The 20,052-nt window shown below is 46.4% G+C and overlaps 1 protein-coding gene across 6 annotated transcripts in view; it reads left to right on the plus strand.

Annotated features, from left to right (window-relative positions):
- The window catches only part of LOC119173478 (metabotropic glutamate receptor-like), a 450,920-nt gene that overhangs the window by 312,459 nt on the left and 118,409 nt on the right, over positions 1-20,052 (plus strand). For all 6 annotated transcript variants that reach the window (XR_012895306.1, XM_075894965.1, XM_075894964.1 and 3 more), the window contains one exon: positions 13,037-13,100. The gene's annotated coding sequence lies outside the window, so the exon portion shown is untranslated. The remainder of the gene's footprint in view (positions 1-13,036; positions 13,101-20,052) is intronic.

Below are 20,052 nucleotides of genomic sequence, written 5' to 3' on the forward strand. Positions count from 1 at the left end.
TCTTTCACCTTAATAAATACATTCCTGACAGCCTGACGCTGGAACGCAAAGGACAAGTTCTTCGCGCTTAGAGACGCTTCACAGTTGTCATGTTTATAAGAAGCTCAACTGAGTGCGACACTTTACATGGGAAACTACCAGTGTTCCGTAGTTTATTCTTATCCCATTCCTAAATTTCAACCCGAGCCGTATATTAAAGTTACTTTTCTGCTACGACATCTCTGTACGTGGCCTATAATTCCTGGCTGTTACACCGGTAACGCTTGACGCTGCAGCCCCGCCGCGGTGGTCTAGTGGCTAAGGCACTCGGCTGCTGACCCGCAGGGCGCGGGTTCGAATCCCGGCTGCGGCGGCTGCATTTCCGATGGAGGCGGAAATGTTGTAGGCCCGTGTGCTCAGATTTGGGTGCACGTTAAAGAACCCCAGGTGGTCTAAATTTCCGGAGCCCTCCACTACGGCGTCTCTCATAATCATAGAGTGGTTTTGGGACGTTAAACCCCACATATCAATCAATCAACGCTTGACGCTGCAGCGTTCATCTCAATATTCAAGCAGCCCAAAACGAAGATCACGCTAGGAATCGTTCGCGTTGCAATACACGTAGTTGACCCCAACGAGTGCGGAAAAGTATGCACGCCAAACTGTAGCTTAGGGGGCCGTCACTTTCAACGTACCGCTCGCTATCTGGAGGTGTTCGACGCATTTCACTGCTGAGATTTTTTTTCGCGATATCAGGCTTTCCGCTTTTGTGCGGTGAAATAAATAAGAAAGAGTTCCACTTCGACGATGTTAGCGCGCGTTCGTCTCCGCCGGAACAACGGGCCGACTCTGTCCCAAGATCTTAACGTCTCTGTGATGTTTTCTTTTTTATTTCCGTATGGTACGGTGCAAACATCGACGCTCGCGTGAGTAGTCTTCGATTCTCGGCACGGCATCACGTGACCAAACAGAGCTGGCGTGCTCACCGCATTAAGAAGATTAGTTTCTCGTATGCTCGTGGTACGAACACCATCGCCAAACTCATATGCGTATCAGTCGGGGGGGGGGGGGCAAGGGAGGGCTCGCACCCCCCCCCCCACTCAGAAAAATTGGGGGGGGGGGGCTGAGGCCCCCTTGCCCACTTTCGACAGTGGTCCACTCTTGGCTGCATGCAGGGCAAACCAACAAGTGACAAGTAAGGCGATGTTTTTAGTCCCAACAGTAATCACTCAATTATGTTCTTACGGGGAATGAAAATGTTACGAGGCTATGCTACAACATAGTGATACTTTTCCAAAATTACCGCTGTGATGATTTTTCTTGTAGGCTCTTTGCGGTGCGGGTCGCCTGTGCGACGCCTTCCCGTCTTCTGCTGTGCTGTACTGCTGTACTCATGTATTGCACATGAGGCAAGCGCTGAACAGGGGCCCTATCATATTACATCACTTGTTCATGCTTTTATTCTGCTGTGACTTGTTGATGCAGTTACGGATGGGAACGAGCAAACTTTTTTAAAGATCGGTCAAAGAGTTTGCAGCTTCTGTAAAATAATTATCTTCGAAAAGGGTATATCATCACCGATGCTCTGTCCAAGCTGTTGCGAGCCGATGAGTTTGACGAATCGTTTCTTTATATTTAATTTTTCCGTACTGAAATGCCAAAAATTGTTTCCGATTTAGTCTCTGATAAACCTCTTCAGCCTTTCTTACGGTAACTTGGAGCCATAGTGGAAGCTTGCAAAGTGGCCACGAATAAAGCAGTGGACTCGAGCTTAGCAGGAAGCTCAGCTTCTAAGCTTGCCCCACAACTGGACCTCAGCGGACCAGGGAGAAGGTGAAAAAAAAGACCGTGGTTTTTACCATTATAAAGAATTAGTTAAGAGTCAGGCTATATTTGATTTTCTTTCAACTTTAATTGTCTTTTACAGCTCAAAATACATCTCGGACAGTAAAGAAGCACACACGTGCAGCACTGCTTATTTCTCTGTATTCCTCTTTCTCTCGACAAGTATGGACTCACAGAAGTGTATACGCGCACAAACTACTAAACACCGTTATGCTGCATGTGGAAATATTTTATTAAACTCATAATCCATCTCGCCAGCTGCTATATGTAGCCGCTGCTTATGTGATGGACAGCTAGACTACTTCAATTGCATTTAGACGGAGATGCTCTCCGGATTCATGACGTCATGTAACAAGCAGGCGATTTTGTGGCACCCGGAAAATTTGCAACGCCAAAGAACAAATAGAAAACAATATTCTGTATCGAAAATAGGTTATTCTTTCACCTTTTACGTGATCGTGCATAAGTGGTCTTCACGCGATGAATCATTTTCACGTCATGTGTTGCCTCGCGTAACAAGCCGGTGCTGCATGCATGACAAAGACCAATCATATACAGCTAACGACCATTTAAAAAGAAAGCCACAAAAAGTGGCTTAACGTTATAATCACCCACATTTTGTTATTTCAAAGGAGAATTTTGTTCACCCCTTTTGTTTTGGCATATTTATGCAGCTGCCTTGGTGCCCCTTAAGGAAGGGTAATACAAATACAATGAGTGTAAACGATGTAGTACGCTCCTAACACCACAAATTATGCTTTTGTAAAGAAAAGTGTTGAAAAGTTGATGATAAGTAAACAGTAATATAACAATAGCAATATTATTATTAATCGCACGCTCTAGAAACAGTGTTCAGACTATAAGCAAACAAGGCAAATCATAATACGCACAAGCCTGAGTATATGCAAGAAAATGTAATACATGTTAAAAAAGTAACAGCGATCAGTCATTGAAAAATCATGGTTGATCCCCCCGTCATGAGATTTGGCATACAATGCCAAAGTAAAACGCACATTTACAGAGTTAATTAAACGTTTACAGTACATTGAGGAAGGCGGGTTTGCTGAATGTATGTTTTGGTGTTTGGCAGCCATAGCCCCGTTTAACGTGGAGATATCCTCGTCGAAGCTTGGTACATCTTCATCCCGATGACTAACATCAATGATAAATTTATTAAATCAACTATTATGGTATTTGTAAATGTTAACTTCCAAAGCATAATCAGAGAAAGAGGCGTGATAGCAAGATGAGCTTCGCATATTTGACGTGAAAATCTGGCTAAGGGCGCCATTCCTCGGCCTGTTAAAGTGTGGTTGAACTTCGTGGTATCTAAAAAAGCGTGTCGTGTAACCTATGTGTATGAGAATTCATATCAAAGTACGCGTGTCAGTGAAGTTCTCTCCACCCCTCCCCCCCCCCCCCCCTCGCGAAAGAGTTGGTATGCCACTGACGAATGTTGTGTTCTTGCGCAACAGTTGGTCCTTTTTTTTTTCGAGCTCTTGTGGGGCGTTTCGCGATTGCGTATCGAAGGCGCGCACTTCTGAAATTGCAGCTCGATATAGATGGGATATAACGCGTGGATATACAGATAATCCATGCATACCAAACACCGTGTTGAAAGGGTTTTTATGGGAACCGAGCTTTGCAAGAAGCATATAGGTGTACGGAAAGGGATTCCGAATCTGCTTGCGGGCAAATTGCTGCCGCCGACCGATGCAACAGGCGTGGCGGTGTCAGAGCCCCGCTGCTCAAAACTTACTTTTGAACGTTTTCTCTGTTTAATGTTTTGGTGGCAGCTGTGCTAGCACCTTGCGTGCATCTCAGCATTTGGACAAAATAACTGTGTGTTCGAGGTCGAAATCTTTGTTACCCAATTGCTGAAAAAAAAATTTGATTCTTTTTTTATTATATGAATCGGTGTAACACAAAAGCAGACCTTTTTTTCTACAAGAGGTGTGAGAATATTTAAACTTTCGAATATTTTCTAATTGTGTTTGCTATTCCATTTATTTAGCAACGTAATTTTACTCTTCGAAGTATTTGAACTGCCTGACGTCCCTTCAGATTTTTATATCCTTCACCCTATTTCATTCTTGCATTGAAACGAAGCTCTTCCTTTATAGTTTTAACGTGTTTCCCTACAGTACTATTTTGAAAACGGCAAAGCGGCCTTTAGAGCTCCGATAAGGTCATCAACAAACAGATCGACTCGCGGAAGCGCTGGTTCGAACCTATGCGGCAGAGTTGATGGTGTTTACACTAATCTCCTCGGTCTTCATGGACAACTTCAATTTGGTGAAACGGCTAAGCTCGAAGAAATCTCTCTGATAGCTCACAGGTGTTGCCGGATGTAGTTGAGGCGTCAAGCGAACTAGCAAGAAGTACGAAAACATCGAGAGGAAAAGGGTCACTGAACTAGAAATGAAAACAATGACTACATTTAGATATGGCGCAATGAGAAAAGGGGGTTTTGATGATATATCGAAACAGACACCACACACACCGAAACAGACGACAGAAGGGCCGATATCTCGCTCCATTTTTCTGCCCCTCTTGGGCTCTTTATCTACAAGAAACGTCGCAAACTTGCTTAAGAGAGCGTGTCACTGTCGTTTTGACGCTTTTGTATGCCGGCGAAAAACGCAGATTCGACTCCACTGCGTGGAAAAAACAAAAAAAGAACTTAGCTACGGCCGCATTGGTCTCCCAACCCGTCGTCACGTGAGGAGCTATGCGGTGGGTTCCACTTCGGTTTCGCAGACCTCGGGGACTCTACAGAGATTTGGTGCATTTGATTGATTTGATGATTGCCCCGCCGCGGTGGTCTAGTGGCTAAGGTACTCGGCTGCTGACCCGAAGGGCGCGGGTTCGAATCCCGGCTGCGGCGGCTGCATTTCCGATGGAGGCGGAAATGTTGTAGGCCCGTGTGCTCAGATTTGGGTGCACGTTAAAGAACCCCAGGTGGTCTAAATTTCCGGAGCCCTACACTACGGCGTCTCTCATAATCATATAGTGGTTTTGGGACGTTAAACCCACATATCAATCAATCAATTGATTTGATGATTTGATTTGTAGGGTTTAACGTCCCAAAACCACCGTATGATTATGAGAGACGCCGTAGTGGAGGGCTCCGGAAATTTCGACCCCCTGGGGTTCTTTAACGTGCACCCAAATCTGAGCACACGGGCCTACGACATTTCCGCCTCCATCGGAAATGCAGCCGCCGCAGCCGGTATTTGAACCCGCGACCTGTGGGTCAGCAGCCGAGTACCTTAGCCACTCGACCACTGCGGCGGGGCGAGATTTGGTGCATCTATACAGTCTATTTATGTACGTGTTCTCAGAACATGTTTTGTGACACCTTCTAATATTGAAAGAAAAAAAAGAAGCTGGAAAAGTCGTAGGTGGAGCGCACGTCATGCCCTTTTTTGGTAGGTGTGTCTAGTAGCGCACTCCTCAGCAACGTGTTTTATACACACGACCAAAGCATTATCATTATCACTGATCCTTTGTGCTTGTCATAAAAAAACTGCTCGTTTATAGCTATATGGAAGAGTATAAACGATTAACAGCGCGTACCAAGAACTGTTCTTACGTTTATTACGCGATCAAAATATATATTTGGCCACCACGCGACGGAGTAGATAGCGTCGTTCAACTACATCTCCTTTATCATCCCTCATACCATTTTATATTCTGACCCTATAGGCAGAGACTGCTTATAAAACCATCTCATAGGGCTATATACCGTTGAAAAAGCTGCCCAGATTGCGAGGTCAAAGGGACGTGGATTTATCGAACACTTGTGAGTTATCGCACCAGCGGCCTTCCTTTCTTTTTTTCTTTCCCTGGGGGATCAGCTCCTCACTGCCAGTCTATCTGCGGCGTTATGTTCTCTCTCAAGCAAATCGTACGCGGCGGCCGCACCAACCAAAGCTCGCTTTCACTCAGGGCAGCGCCTCGCGTTTCCCATTTATACCAGTCCTGCCCATTGTGCCGCGAATACGGCCAGCCGTAAAAGCGCGCCCGAAGTGGGTACAGAGACTTTCTTCTTCAGGCGCCGTCTCGCAAAGGGTTCGCGTGCCTTACTGCTACTATAGCCGAACAGTACGCCGGTCCTAACGTGAGATCCCACTAACGGCCACCGTATCGCCGACTTGCACTTCAAAGACAAGGACAAGCGCAACACAGGCAGTATAGGGAAGGGACAAGAGACCCTTGCCTCGTCCGTAGCTTCTTGCTCGAAGAAGAGCGAGGCACTCCACCTTGGATATTCTCTGTCGTCCGCTTGCTCGCTCCATTAGGCATGCAGTGAATCAGCGGCCGCGTTGCCGGTCTTGTGCCGCCCTGCCACACTGTGGTCTTGTTCCTACAGATTACCGAATAGCGTTAGTGCGTGTAAGCCCCCTTCTTCTTCTCCATCTCTTGCCGCAGGCTCCTTCGTATTTCTTGTTAGCGTAAACTCTCGTACCGAGAGCCGGCGTTCCCTTTCTCTTGTTTTGTGCGTTTACGTACGTGTGTGTGATTGATCGAACGTGTCCAGGCAACTTCTCCGATAAGCTGTAGTGCTTTCTTGGTGTAACCTCTCCTCTATACTTTATTATGTTATGTGCCCTTTCTTTATGTCGCGTGAACAGCTTCGCAAATTTTAGGGGCGAAGCTCCTTATAGAGGCACCCGTTCGTTCATCGTAGCCACTGTAGTAGTGTGTAACAAGTATAACATTTTGACCTCCAAGGTGGTGCTGGTGAGCGATTTCTTCTGTGCGTTGTTAAACAATAAAAGATAGTGCTCAATGTACACGCCAATCGCTGCTAAGGGGGAATGAGAGCAGGAGAATTCGGCTTTTAGTTAACGCGCACGCTGCGAATTTTTTATCGTTCAACAACGCACAGAAGACAAGAAAGGTTTGGTACGTTTACTCGCTCGGCGTAAGCTCCTACGTTTTTTGAAAGGTTTAGCGAGCGTTGGGCTGCAATGCCATGAATACAGTGAACTAGTATATACCATGAACTCGAGATGGTTAAAGGTGGGAAGTAGACACGAAGCGCAAGCCGTGAGAGAGTGTGCGTGTGCCTCCTCTCGTTCAGTCCTTGGAATGTCCGCTAGATTGCGGTGCTTCTATACAATGAATATATGATGAAAAGATGCAAGATGGTGGTACTTGGAGTGTTGAATAGGTGGACGAACGGACACACAGACAGATGCATGGACGGACGCACGGATGGCTGCACGGACGGATGTACGCATGGACGGACGCAAGAGCGGGTGCATGGACGAAAGCAGGGACGGACGCAAAGATGAACGTGCGGACGCACGAACAGACGCACGCATGGACGGGCGGATGGACGCATGGGCGGCCACACAGACGCACGCATGGATGGACGAAAGCAAGAACGAATGGACGGATGGATGCTTCGCCCCACTCTTCATCATTCACTTCATGAATATGTTGCCATTTTTTGTGTAACTTCAATGTCTCAAGCATTGTTTCGTGCTGCTAGTTTTTATTGTACTGCGAACAAGACGAAACGGCGCCATTAATGAAGCCAGGCTCAACGCCTCCTCTATATAGAGGAGACACTGCAAGACTCTACTTTTTTTCGAATGATCAAGAAATGAGTTTTTGACTCCTATGTGTCGGGCAATCAGAATGTTGTCTTCAAAATGTCGAAGCAGAAGTTACGCTGTTGTGGCGTCCGTTGTTTTCGTTCACATCTTTTCACACCGATTGCATCGAACTCCTATTATTGCTTGGCATTTATTCCTTATTTATTCGAACGACTCCTATGCATGATGGTGATCGAGTAATGTCGAGTATGAACATAGTACGTGAGCCGTATTTCAGGCACGTGCTGCAATACAGACTTATGATCTTTGATTTAAGTTGGTCGATATTTAAGTTCACATCTCTAAGGCTGTCTTCAAACTCACCGACGAATATTTTAGCATTGATAGAGAAATTTAATTCATTAATTTGCTCATTGAACAAAGAAAGAAAGAAAGAAAGAAAGAAAGAAAGAAAGAAAGAAAGAAAGAAAGAAAGAAAGAAAGAAAGAAAGAAAGAAAGAAAGAAAGAAAGAAAGAAAGAAAGAAAGAAAGAAAGAAAGAAGGTTTGTGTCTTGTGGATCTGCCTTTGCATTGTCCATGTTCAGTCACGAAAACGGCCTGCGAAGAGAAGCTAGGCGAAGTAATTTAACGAAGATGTGGCGGTCCGCAAAGGAGAGCCCGCCACGGACTGTCGCAACGTAGTTGATTTTCATCTCATTCGTTGTCGAGGTTTATAATATCCCGCGCAGATTTCGACAGCGAGTACGACGAGAAGCAACTACAGTTAAGTGGTTTGCACAAAAACGGCGTGTATACATGGGAAGTAAGTTTCCCAACCACATACCCTATGCTTTGTCGTCGTCTACGTTGTTTCTGCCATTGTTTTGTTTGCACGGCGTAAGCCTTAATTCTGCCTTGTTTACACCTCACCGCTGGTTTCGTCAATCGCGCTAACGAATTATTACAAATACAGCGCGAAAAGTAAGTGCCTTCAACGGGTCGCGTAGCATTACCTCCATTAATACGAAGATCGCGAACAGCTTCCAAAATTAAACAGGAGCAGCATGACACGAGGTGTCTCATGCTGCTGGCAACGTCACGCGTGGTATTTTGCATATGCCCTGTTAGGTGCAACGCCGCTACGCTTTCTCGAACACTGCATACGTCCGGTCAATCGGTATACAGTGCTCCACAGCAACGCAAATAATGTACAAAAATAGTGCCAAGCTTGCACTGAGTCGTGCAAGCCTTGGTACAGCGAAACTGGATGCTTCTGAAGAGTAGTCCGATTGCTTTTATCTAGGTGGTTGTTTAGTTTTTGCGCGGCGATGATGCGTTGTTTCCACGTTGATTTTCAGCGCAGATATGTTCTAGTTTAACCACAGATGCGACACAGGTGCGTCGTCGTTGGCGTAGGCCTTCCCTCGTTTCGAGCTATTCTCTCAGCTTCCATTGGCTTTTTCGTTCCCTATAGTGTTCTCTCTTTGTACTTACTCTGGGTTTTTGGCTCGACGCCGTCGCTCTGCAGCCGTTTGTTGGGCCAACTGTTGCCTGCTTCCGTTTGAGTGGAAATTGTGTGTGTACTGGAATTTACGCGATTTCCGTGGTACATGCCCGTATAGGCATACATACAAAGAACTTCATTAAAGAAATTGGGGGGACTAGTTTAAGGAAGTCCCAAGGCCCCCTCAACCAGTTGGCGGCTCCACCCAGGTCGGCACAGGAAGGTGAAGACTCTCCGCGATGACCCGGGTCCTCCGGATAGCCAGTAGTAGTAGACCCAAGTCCGAGCTGTGTGAGCTCCGCCGCCACGAGTCCTCGTCAAGTGAATCAACCCCCGCTTTCGCCGTGCACGGCCGGAGTATGTGAGTCAGTGAGCAACTTTCGAGAACACAACGAAGTCACTCTTCATGAAAGTCCAAGCTTTATCCTACGATACATTCACGGGCAAATATATGTACCCATCTGTAGGAGTCGAAAAGTGATTCACTGGGCTCTGTTGAGCCTAGCGTTAGGAAGGAAATGTCTCCGACCCAGCCTGTAGCTAGACGTAATCTCATGAAACGTTGTCAAAAGAACTTTTCTAAAGTCAATACCACGCCCCCCCACCCGCCACCCCTCAGACGCTTCACCACCAACCTCATGGTCCGTGCATTCACGTGCGAGGGTCTGAGCGCTGGCATTAAGATTAAACCCATCAACACTCTCAACGTGCGCTGGAAACCAAGAAATATGGTGACCACCAACCCATTTCGCCTGTCTGCCATCACTTTTAATGAGCCGTGCCACCTACTGCGAAATCAAATCTCCAGAGAAGGCCCGAACGGCTGATCTCCACCCAGAATAAACCACAATCAAGGTATCTCCGCTGCCTGAAGAACTAGTGTAATGGCGACCTCCTCCGCAACTGTGACCTTATCAGTACAAACTGGGGCCCGGGACACCAGCTGCCTTTTACCATCGGCAACCAACACATCAAAGGCCCGCCGCGTATTGTACTGCCCAGCATCCACAAAAAGCACCAATTTATGGTGATTTTTTAATAGGCCACACAATTTTTTGGGAACATAACGTTTGTTGGGTTAACTATTGCCTTCTCTGTTAGTGTACCAGCAGTGAGTAGCTTATTGTACCCAACTCCTGTGGTGCATACCTGTTTGTGATTATGATAGCTTTTTGGTATGAGGAAAACAGAGAACAATTCGCTAACCAGCTTCGTTGTTAAAGCAGGACAACAGGAAGAATTCAATATGTGTGTAGGCACTTGGCCTTGACATGAAGTGAAGTGAACACATCCAACGAGGATGCTTTCAGAATGGCTCGGGCATTCGTGACTGGCATGGGTGTTGGGAAGGAGCTGCAAAAAAGCACTTGCTCCTCCCCCCCCATCCCCCACCGTGAAGCAACACGAGCTTGCACCCCATAAGACGGAATTCCTGCTGAAGCCCATGGTGACTGGCGACAGGCTTGCACGAAAGCAACCACCGAGAGTATGCAGCACGAGTTAGACACAACACGAGTGTCATCGCTGTCACCTACAGCCATCGTGTGAACGGAGACCATGAGCGTATGGGCTGGCCTCATCTGGTGACAAAGACTACCTAGCTGTAGGGGCATTAGGAGCAGCTGGGCATTCAGAGTGGAGCCGACGTCCTGGCGCCTGACAGTGGTGGGCCCGGGTGCGAGGGAGGAGCCGTGTGGTGTCTTATTCAATCCAAGAGGCAGAAAACAATGACAGAGAAGAAAAAAGAAGAAGCATGAGTAACGGAAACGACTAGGATGGAGATGATCGCGGGATCAAGGGAGGGCGGTGGAGCTAACGACCACTTCCCGCGTGCGTCTGTGCGGGCGTCTGAGCGCGCGCGAGAGATCGACAATCATTTCTCCGTGGTCCGGAGACGACTGGTGTGTACGTACGAGCGATTGCCTCGTCGTCAGGCCTTACGAGGAGGACGGGGAGGGGATTGCAGAGAAGGAGAAATCTGAACATTTTTGTTTTCATTTCTGAGTAGTTCTTTTTTTCGTGTTCCATGTGGCCCCTTCCGTTGCAGTACGATGTCTCCTACAAGAAAGGTCACTGCTCGACACACGGCAACTTATACGATCGTAAATACAAACAAACCAACGAGCTCGAAAGTGACACCAAGACGGGCCAAACCAAGAACAGAACAGGCCAGAAAGCATTTTTCGTGTAGCTGCAATTCAGCAGTGCAACTGTAGTTTGCCGAAGCACTGCCGTTTCGCAGTAAAGAGCTCCGGGAAAGCATGCCTCTGCGTAGGGCACCGTCCTCGACTTCTCTTCACCTTCACTCTCTCTCTTTACCCCGCCTCATCAGAGGTTGTCCGCGCTGATTACCACGTATCCCTGTTTCCGACATGTGTCCCCGGCACCAGCGCAGACAACTGAACACCGGTATAAGCGAGAAAGATTCGGGCAAAAAATAAAGAAGAAAGGAAACTGCGCTCTTCTGCGCTTCACCATCTTCTCAGTGACATCTTGCTATCGCTCTCTGTACACTGCCTACTCCGTCTTTGGGCGGAGCTCTCTTTATTCTGCTAGTTCTTTTCTTTTCATTTTATATCTCTTGAAGACTTGAACGTCCTACCTCCCAAAAAGCAGCCGAGTCTCTCCGGATAACTAGGGGCTCCTCACATTGATGAATAGAAGAGAACTGGGAGACGATTTAGTCTATAAAACGCGCTGTTGTCTCCCTGCCTTACATCGTCCTCCCTCTTGCTCATAAAAGAGGAGGTACACTTTGTCATCTAGAGGTATACGAGATTTTCCTGCACGCCTCTCTCGTCCTTTCGACGCACTCGCTTAGGTACCGAGAACCTGAAAGCAGGCGACGCTTTTTCGCAAATCATAGAGGCACAAAATGTTGGTATCCCTTCAGTAATAATGTCCGAAATGACCTAATAATCTGTATATACAGTATCATGCCTGTAATTATAAATCAGATAGCACGGAGATGGGCTGGTTAACAACTAGAAAACTGATTTTGTTTTATTTGGCCTTCGTGTTTCGTGCATCGCGGCAGGAAGGTGACTCACTCAAGGTTTAGGTGTCAGAGATTAAAAGGAGAAGGTACGCATTTATTAGGCATATGATTACAAAGAATGTATTGGATCTCAACATATGGGATGGTTAGGAGCCATTTATAAAATCTGTGCATCTACTACATTTCTTTCTATATTCTGTTTATTTTGCGCGCTGTGACAAGGACAAACGTATATTTACTACGCGAACATGCATTTATATTCTCAGACAAGAATATGCATTGCTGTCGAAGAAGCCGTGACCACAGCTGCTTATTTTAGTGTTTGATACTAATACCAATTAATTTTTGTTTGCGATGAATAACACATACACGCCAATTGATCCCTGTCCAATGGTCTCGTAGCGCAAAAAAGTAGACTGTGACCCAAGTTTTCTGTTTCGTATCGGTGAGGCCGCGGGCAAAAACGTTCTCTCCTTTCACGAGCGACCCACGCGTAGATAAAGGCAGGCCGTTCCTTTCACAGAGCAGGGCATTCAACAGGTGCATCGTTTGGGGTATTCAATGATCGCTGGCATCCCTAGTAACGGTGGTTTTCGATTCGTAGTCGAGCACGTTACATAGCTTTTAGCTTCTTGTTGCGTGTGTGTGTGTGTGTGTGTGTGTGTGTGTGTGTGTGTGTGTGTGTGTGTGTGTGTGTGTGTGTGTGTGTGTGTGTGTGTGTGTGTGTGTGTGTGTGTGTGTGTGTGTGTGTGTGTGTGTGTGTGTGTGTGTGTGTGCGCGTGCGTGCGTGCGTGCGTGCGTGCACTTTCACCATAATACCATACCACGATGAGCAGAATGATAATTAATATTGTAGAATTTGGCATAACACACAGAGAAAGTTAGTGATTGACAGTTTATTCGCTGAGTACAGGGGAGGTATTCCGGGCAGCATGCCAACACATGTTACTTCCGCTGTTCAGTGTTGACTAAGCCCTGCTTGTCTTCACTCAACGCTGCTTGCACGTATGTAACTAAAGCATGACAAAGATCCATACAACGTAAATTTTCACATTTAGTATACCATACGTTGTCATTCATTGCTAATACTGAGGTTTGTGTTATTTGTCAATATATTTGTATTACACGTTTTTTTTTCACGCATTTTTTCTTTTTTTTCAGGTATAACCATCAGGCTGCCTTCATGTCTCCTCTAGTCATTCAGAGGCTGGATTCTCCAAGGCTTGTAAGTGACGTTTACATCTCAATTTTCTCAGTCACTCTCCGCGTTGCTACCTCACACACTTCTATGAGCCATGTTGAAGGCAACATCGAAGCTAGTGTTTAGGAGCCGGTAGCACTTCAACCAACACACAACAGTCATATATTTCGTGAGGTGAAACGCTCAGTACAAAAACTACCCGGTGCAGGCTTGAGAACGAGAAACAAGGAAACAAGTGCAAGGAGAGGCAGGTTAGCCAGTTCTTAGACTGGCTGGCTACCCTGTGCAGAGGAGAGGGGTCAGGGGATGATAGAAAATAGATGTTAAAAGAAATAACAGTAAAGTGCGAGGACAGGCTGATAAACTACAATGAAATAACTAAGGCTTTAATATCTGGCTCGCAGCAGTTTCGCTCCACCTCAACAAATTATGTAGAGCCCAGGCTACCACCTGGTGCCAGTTACAGACTAACGCTTGTCCAACCCCGCTAGCGTATTATAGATTTCACCCTGAGATCTATCACGACAGTACCTGCGAAATATACTCTCTAGAACCTTCTACATTAAAGAACGCGTTCCGGGAATGTGAAACAAACGCTAAAGGAAATACTCACAATTGAGTATTTGGTGAGCTTGACCGGTGAGGTGAGCTTGACCGAGGCCCTGCACAACTCTCCTACCAAATCTGGGCCGCCCAGCAGACGCACGAAGCGGCAACTAGGCATGGTTTGGACATCCTGGCGTTCACCTAAGTCCGGGTCGTGAAACTGCTGGGCGCTCAATAAAAAAATGTTTGTCAAGCATTGGGACTCGTGTGCACGTGAATCAACCGTGCATCTGAAAGCATTACAGAAATCCGTGAGATGTTGTGAAACTGATAGTGACTTTCCCGTTCTAGTACGTTTAAATCGCTCCTCTTGTGCATAGATCACTCGCGTACGTTAGCCAGGGGCGTATAGGGAGGCATGTGAACCACGCAAGAGCAAGCAGTAGCGCATTCGCCGACATACCATGAGCACCATTCGCGTTTCGGTTCCGCACCGTGGACGGCCAATTCGATCGACAGTCCGTTGGTGCGATTGAGCACCTGGAGCGAGCACCCACGGAGGTTCTCGTTTGGCAACACCACGTGGTCCAGGCTGTACGCATTGGCCCCTCCGTCAGGTTGTATCACTTCCACTCCGGAGATCGGTGTGCTCAATCAGCAAGCAGCGAACGCCCGTCCGCTCGGCCGTGTCACAACTTTGCCCCACGTGAGCATAACGCGAGTCGTCACCGCATAAGCGACTCGTTACGTGGGAAAGTTTCGCACATCGGCCCTCTGCAGATGCATGGCATGCACGGCAAATGACGTTGCCCGACATGAAAGAGTTTAGAGGAGAGTGCCCACTTCGCAGTAGAGTGCACCAGCAGAACGTAATCAATACTGTGTGCTCTCCGCTGGAAATGGCATTCTGTTGCGAAACCTTGCAGTGTTGCGAATGCAGTGCGAGATAGAGGAGGCTAATGAAAAAAAAGCAAGAAACACAGCAAAAATAAAAATGCAAGGGTAGGGCCTTTATTCCGGCTGTAATACGCCAAAGCAAAGCTTCAGGCATTACAGCTGAGCAAAGGGTTGAACGGTGGTGCAGATTACTCCAACGAACGATCGCGTACTGCAACCGGAATAACGTCATTGACAAAAAAAAAAACCGTATCGAAAGCGTAGGGTAGACCGTTTTGGTATTTGGTCTCACATTATTACATAGCCAAATTAGTACGAAAGGAAGACTGACGCAGAAAGGCCAGGCAGACAAGAACACGACTCTTTAGCGCCTTCTTTGATCGGATTCGCCTCATTTATATCCCTCATCATTTTCCCTGAAATAACTTTACTATATAGAGAAGAATTGAGAGAGAGAAAATATAAATTTTCACGCGATGTTTCTGCTTACGCTGAGGAGAACAGCGCAAGTGCCACTGAGTTTAAATGTGCATATGAGGCATAAATGACCCAAGTTGCATCTTTTGCGTTCGTCTATCATGAGTGGAAGGCTAAAGCCATTGTATTTTACTTCTCATTCGATTGCATTGAGCCCCCCCGTCCCCGCTACCGAGAGCTATGTCTCCGGAATTGGTCCACCTACTGATCTTACCTTGCCTCCGAGATTGGTCCATCTACTGATCCCACCGTGCCTCCGAGATCGGTCCAACTCTTACCAAGTAACGATGGCAAGGGACGACGTTGAAGTGATGGCAGTGACAGAGCTCCGATGTTTATGCGTCAATAAGATGCATACACATTTGCGTCACTATGACGTTGTGTTGGTATCACAATTATTTGTGATCTGTGACGTCATTGGACAACGTCACCACATCATTATGACTTTTTGAATCGCTCGTGTTGACACCGATGGTCGCTTGTCCTGTATTTAAGGCTTTCAACTTATTAAAATGTAACGAAGCTGTTCTATATATAAAGCACTAAACTTAAGAAATTAAACTCAAAAGACATATTTATAGGAAATGTCCACCAGTTTTACCGTTCCGGCCATAATGCGACGCAGTATACGCTACCGATGTTCTGCGTCCTGAAACATTTAAATCATCTAGGCTAAAACGTGGCAACAAGTACGGTTCCTTTCTTTAAGAGTGGTGACATCGAGTCGTTCTTGGGAGTTCTGTGGCGTGTGACCCGAGCTCAGAAGAAAACAAAGAAAGAAAGAAATCTTTAGAGAAGAATGCCTGGGGATGTTGAGGAAACAGGGGGACGCGTTAGCCAGGGTGAGACGACAGTGCAGGAACGACCATAGGGAAGAGGAGAAGTAGAGGGAGGATAGAACGTATACGAAGCATGCAGGGAGGGAGGTAGGAAGGCAGCAGGCGGCGGCGTCGTTTCGTCGTCGCAATCCAGGTGTGTCGCAGATCGATAGAGCGCATTATCCGGACCGCTTTTCGATCAGGTCCATCGATTGACCGAGGGGGAAGGAAAGAGAGAGGACGAGAGAAGAAAGGAACGGGACAAATAAAGCCGCTAAGCAGAGCTAAGATGGAGAGCCGGCGAGAGGCGAGGAGTGGGAATGAGTAAGAAAAAACATTGAAGTTATAAAAGGACCAGAGGGTTAGCGGCGTGAGGGGAAGTTGGAGAAGAACAGGGGAGAGAGGGAGTCATGAGTCTCGAGAGTCGTTTTTAGCAGTCCAGCTGTGGGCAAGAGTACTAGGAGGGAACACAAGAGAGAGATGAGAAAAGGTCTGCAGAGGAAGTGTAAAGGCCAAAGGCGAGGAGGTCGGCGTAAATGCAAGAAGGAGGAAGAAAGGAGTGGAGAAAGTTTCCCCACTTGCGAAGATGCCTTCGCGGGAGATGTCCCTCATTTGCATGGCGACATTCGTTTCTCCAGGGCACGGAAGTACGGGTCCTGCTACCTTGTTGAGGTGTTGGCTTCCTCGTGGCACAATTTTTTTCCTTCTCTATTTTTTCTTTCTTTATGTCACTAACAGGGTCATTTTCAGTGCTTCGTTAACGAATAATTAATAACCGCAAGAAGCTGGGGAAAGAAAGGAAAACGCGAAAGGAGGGCTTCGGGGTGTGGCGATGCAGACCCAGGCAAAAGGTCCACGCATGTGTGCAACCGGAGATGGCGCAATTATGAACGAAACTGAAACCCACGAGCAATACTGTTCTCTGGACGTCGTTGTCAGGTGCGTGGTCGGGGGTCATTTGGTAGTTCGTGGAAGATTGGAGCTCTTTGCGCTTTTCGTTAACTAATGGCCGAGAGAGAGAGAGAGCATTTATTTTAAGAAAAGTGGTTCGTCGCGGGTGGGGACATCCTTCCAAAGCTGCACTAGTTATAGCGGTTCGGTGGGCCTGTCCCTAGGTCGCTACTTGGTTTCCCAAGGTTCATTCAGATAGTCGCGCCTCCAAGACCACGCTTGTATTGGGTGCGTATGGCCTATGTAAACAGTGACTGGTCGCTCTGGACAGCTGTAAGTTATATGCATTAGCGTAGGAGTATCTCCGCACCACGGCCATGCGTTGGAATATCTATCTCTGCACGCACATGATGTGAAGCTTATGCAGATTCGGGAATGTATTAGTTTGCAGGCGGCGCCAATGCCACGCTTGATGTATGTCGAGGTCCTTGTAGGGAGAGGCCTGATGGCCACGAGAACCAGTACAGTGAGAGAGATAGAAAGAGAAAAAGAAAAAGTCCTCACGAAAAAAAACTCTGGTGAGGTGGATTCGAACGTGGGCACCTACGATCCGCAAAAGAGCATCTTAACCATAGCACTCACCTATCCAGGTGCGCTTGTATAGAATAGCATTTTATGTGTTATAGCAATGGTGCGTGAAATAAAATTGAGTGTTAGGAGGATGCAAAAGAGGAGGCAGAGAGTGATGCAAAGCATAGAACGAGAAACAGACAGACAGACGAAGAACTTTATTGGGTCCTGAAGAACGCTACTTTTTTAGAAAGAGGGAAGACCACGAATAGGCAAGGCTTTAGCGAAGAAAGGAATGTAAAAAGAGATATCAAAGAAAGAAGTGTGTCATATGAAGAAAAAGAGAAATAGACTAAAAAAGGAGAAAAGAAAGACATAAAATTAAAGTGTGTGTTCGAAATAAATAAACAGAGAGATAAAGAAATAGAAACGAAAAAAGCAAGAAGTACAGAAAGAGAAATACAAGAAAGAAAAAAGAGCGAGAAAGACGAGTAATTAAATACAGAAATAGGATTGAACGGAGAAGGACGTAAAAAAACAGAGAGAGGGAGCAGAAAAGCTAAAAAATTGGCCCCGTATCTGCATGTTTTACTGCAAATGTCGTCAAAAGACGATAGTCTTGCGGGTGGAGAGGGTGAACAAAACGTTTATTTGATGTTTTGCTCGAGAAAATTGGTGAATTTTATTCTGGAAGCTCAGCGTTAGAAAGTCTCGATCCATGCAGCGAAAGCGAACGAGTGCATCGAGGCATGTTAGACACGAGCGCCATCTGGCAGTTATCTTCGAAAATCAAGGAAGACGTGCGCGCCCGCGGAGAAAGATGCGCGCCTGTCTGGGAGACGATAAGATGTAGAACGCAAAGCGACGGGCAGGTGCCACCACCGCGTCGTCTTAGCAAAGCGTTGAAATACTTGCCTTTTTGAGCATCGCGTTGCACTGACAGTGCAGCGTGATAAACGCTACGGTCTTGAAAATTACTTGTGTGTGCCTTCTCTAGTATAAAGACACACATACAAAACATTGGCGTCTTGTTATGGTGCCTCAGATATGCGCAATAATTGCTTTTAATTGACAATTGCACAAGTATGAACGCTGAAACATGATCAATATTGGTGGGCGCTGCAGACGTGGTTGGCCGTTTGAGGTATCGTTTGGTGTTTTTTGGAGTATCGTTACCGCGGACAAACAGACAAATGTACAGACAGACCGAAATTTCGGCGTCGAAGGTCCCCAAGAAATACTATCGTCTTTAATATAACGTGAAGCAAAAGAGACCACCCAGCTCTGCCCTTACTTCAGGCTTGGCACCCCTTCAGGCGTGGCACGACCACGTATACGTGGGCTGGCTGTTTCATTTGAAAAGGGCTCATATATCAACCCTTTCAACATCAAACGTCTACAAATAAACAGGCTGGGTAAGCTCAGCTTTTGACAACTGGTATTATTATTATTATTATTATTATTATTATTATTATTATTATTATTATTATTATTATTATTATTATTATTTTATTTATTCTTTATTCAGAAATACCCTGCTTTGCCCAAAGGCGTGTAAGCGGGGGGGGGGCGATACAGCTTTGAAAAAAAAAACAAGTCTTCGTTATGACAGCACACTTGGTCACAAGACAATTGATTCCATCCTTGTACAGCATGAACAAAAAAAGAATTAGCATAAAGGTTCGTTCCAGTCCGGTATTCTTGAATCTTAAGGTCATGATCAGTCCTTCTAGACAGATTATTATTATTATTATTATTATTATTATTATTATTATTATTATTATTATTATTATTATACACAAAAAATAAAAACGACAAAATAATTGGGAATGGGAACAAGCTGACAACGCCTGCCTGCTTCTTTTGGAAAGGGGAAAACAGAGGAAAGGATTGTAGAAGGGAAAAAAAGAAAACGTGGTTGATTCCCCTTTTTAGGAATCGGTAAAACACAGCAGTGAAACGGCTCCTCGCAAAGGTAGCCAAACACTCATTGTGCATTGTATCGCCACAAAGACGAAGTAATGAATGCTGCAGTAACGAATTGCAATGTCACGCAAAGAACGGCAAGCAATAAGAAACTTGCACACACACCTCAAGCAGAAAGCACGCATGAAAGGAGCATGCACTGGCCGGGCGCGGAAAACAACTGTCACAGTTCGACACGTAAAGCGCGCTTCTAAAACAGAAGGAAATACGTACGAAACGAACGCACAAGTGTACTCCTGTACGAGCGCGAACAACGGTCACAATTCTTACTTCGTGTATGAGCAGCGCGCTCCTTTCGTAAACGCGGCCGTAGCAGCGAGCGAAGTGACGTTCGTACTCTCTCGACTACTGTAACTTCAAAGCAAGTTTGCGGTGGAAGCAGAAGAAGTACAGAGCGCTTCTAAAACAGAATGAAAGGCGTACGAAGCAAACGCACAAGTTTACTCCTGTACGAGCGTCAACAACGGTCACAATTCCTACTTCGTGTATGGGCAGTGCGCTCCTTTCGTAAACGCGGCCGTAGCAGCGAGTGAAGTGACGTTCATGCTCTCTTCGACTACTGTAACTTCAAAGCAAGTTTGCGGCGGAAGCAGGAGAGGTACAGAGCATCCAAATCATCAGATAAGGGCGTGCGAGCGAGGCACCACGCTAAATGACATTTATACGCACTTTGACCAAGTCTTGTAGAGGCACCTGAGCACACCGACGCGCGGGGTGACTCGGCACAGCGATCTTTAGAACGCGCCTGCACAACGTGCGCTCGTCGTGCCATCGCCGTGCTGATGACAAAA

The sequence above is a fragment of the Rhipicephalus microplus genome, chromosome 5, assembly GCF_043290135.1.
Source record: "Rhipicephalus microplus isolate Deutch F79 chromosome 5, USDA_Rmic, whole genome shotgun sequence".
Taxonomy (NCBI): domain Eukaryota; kingdom Metazoa; phylum Arthropoda; class Arachnida; order Ixodida; family Ixodidae; genus Rhipicephalus; species Rhipicephalus microplus.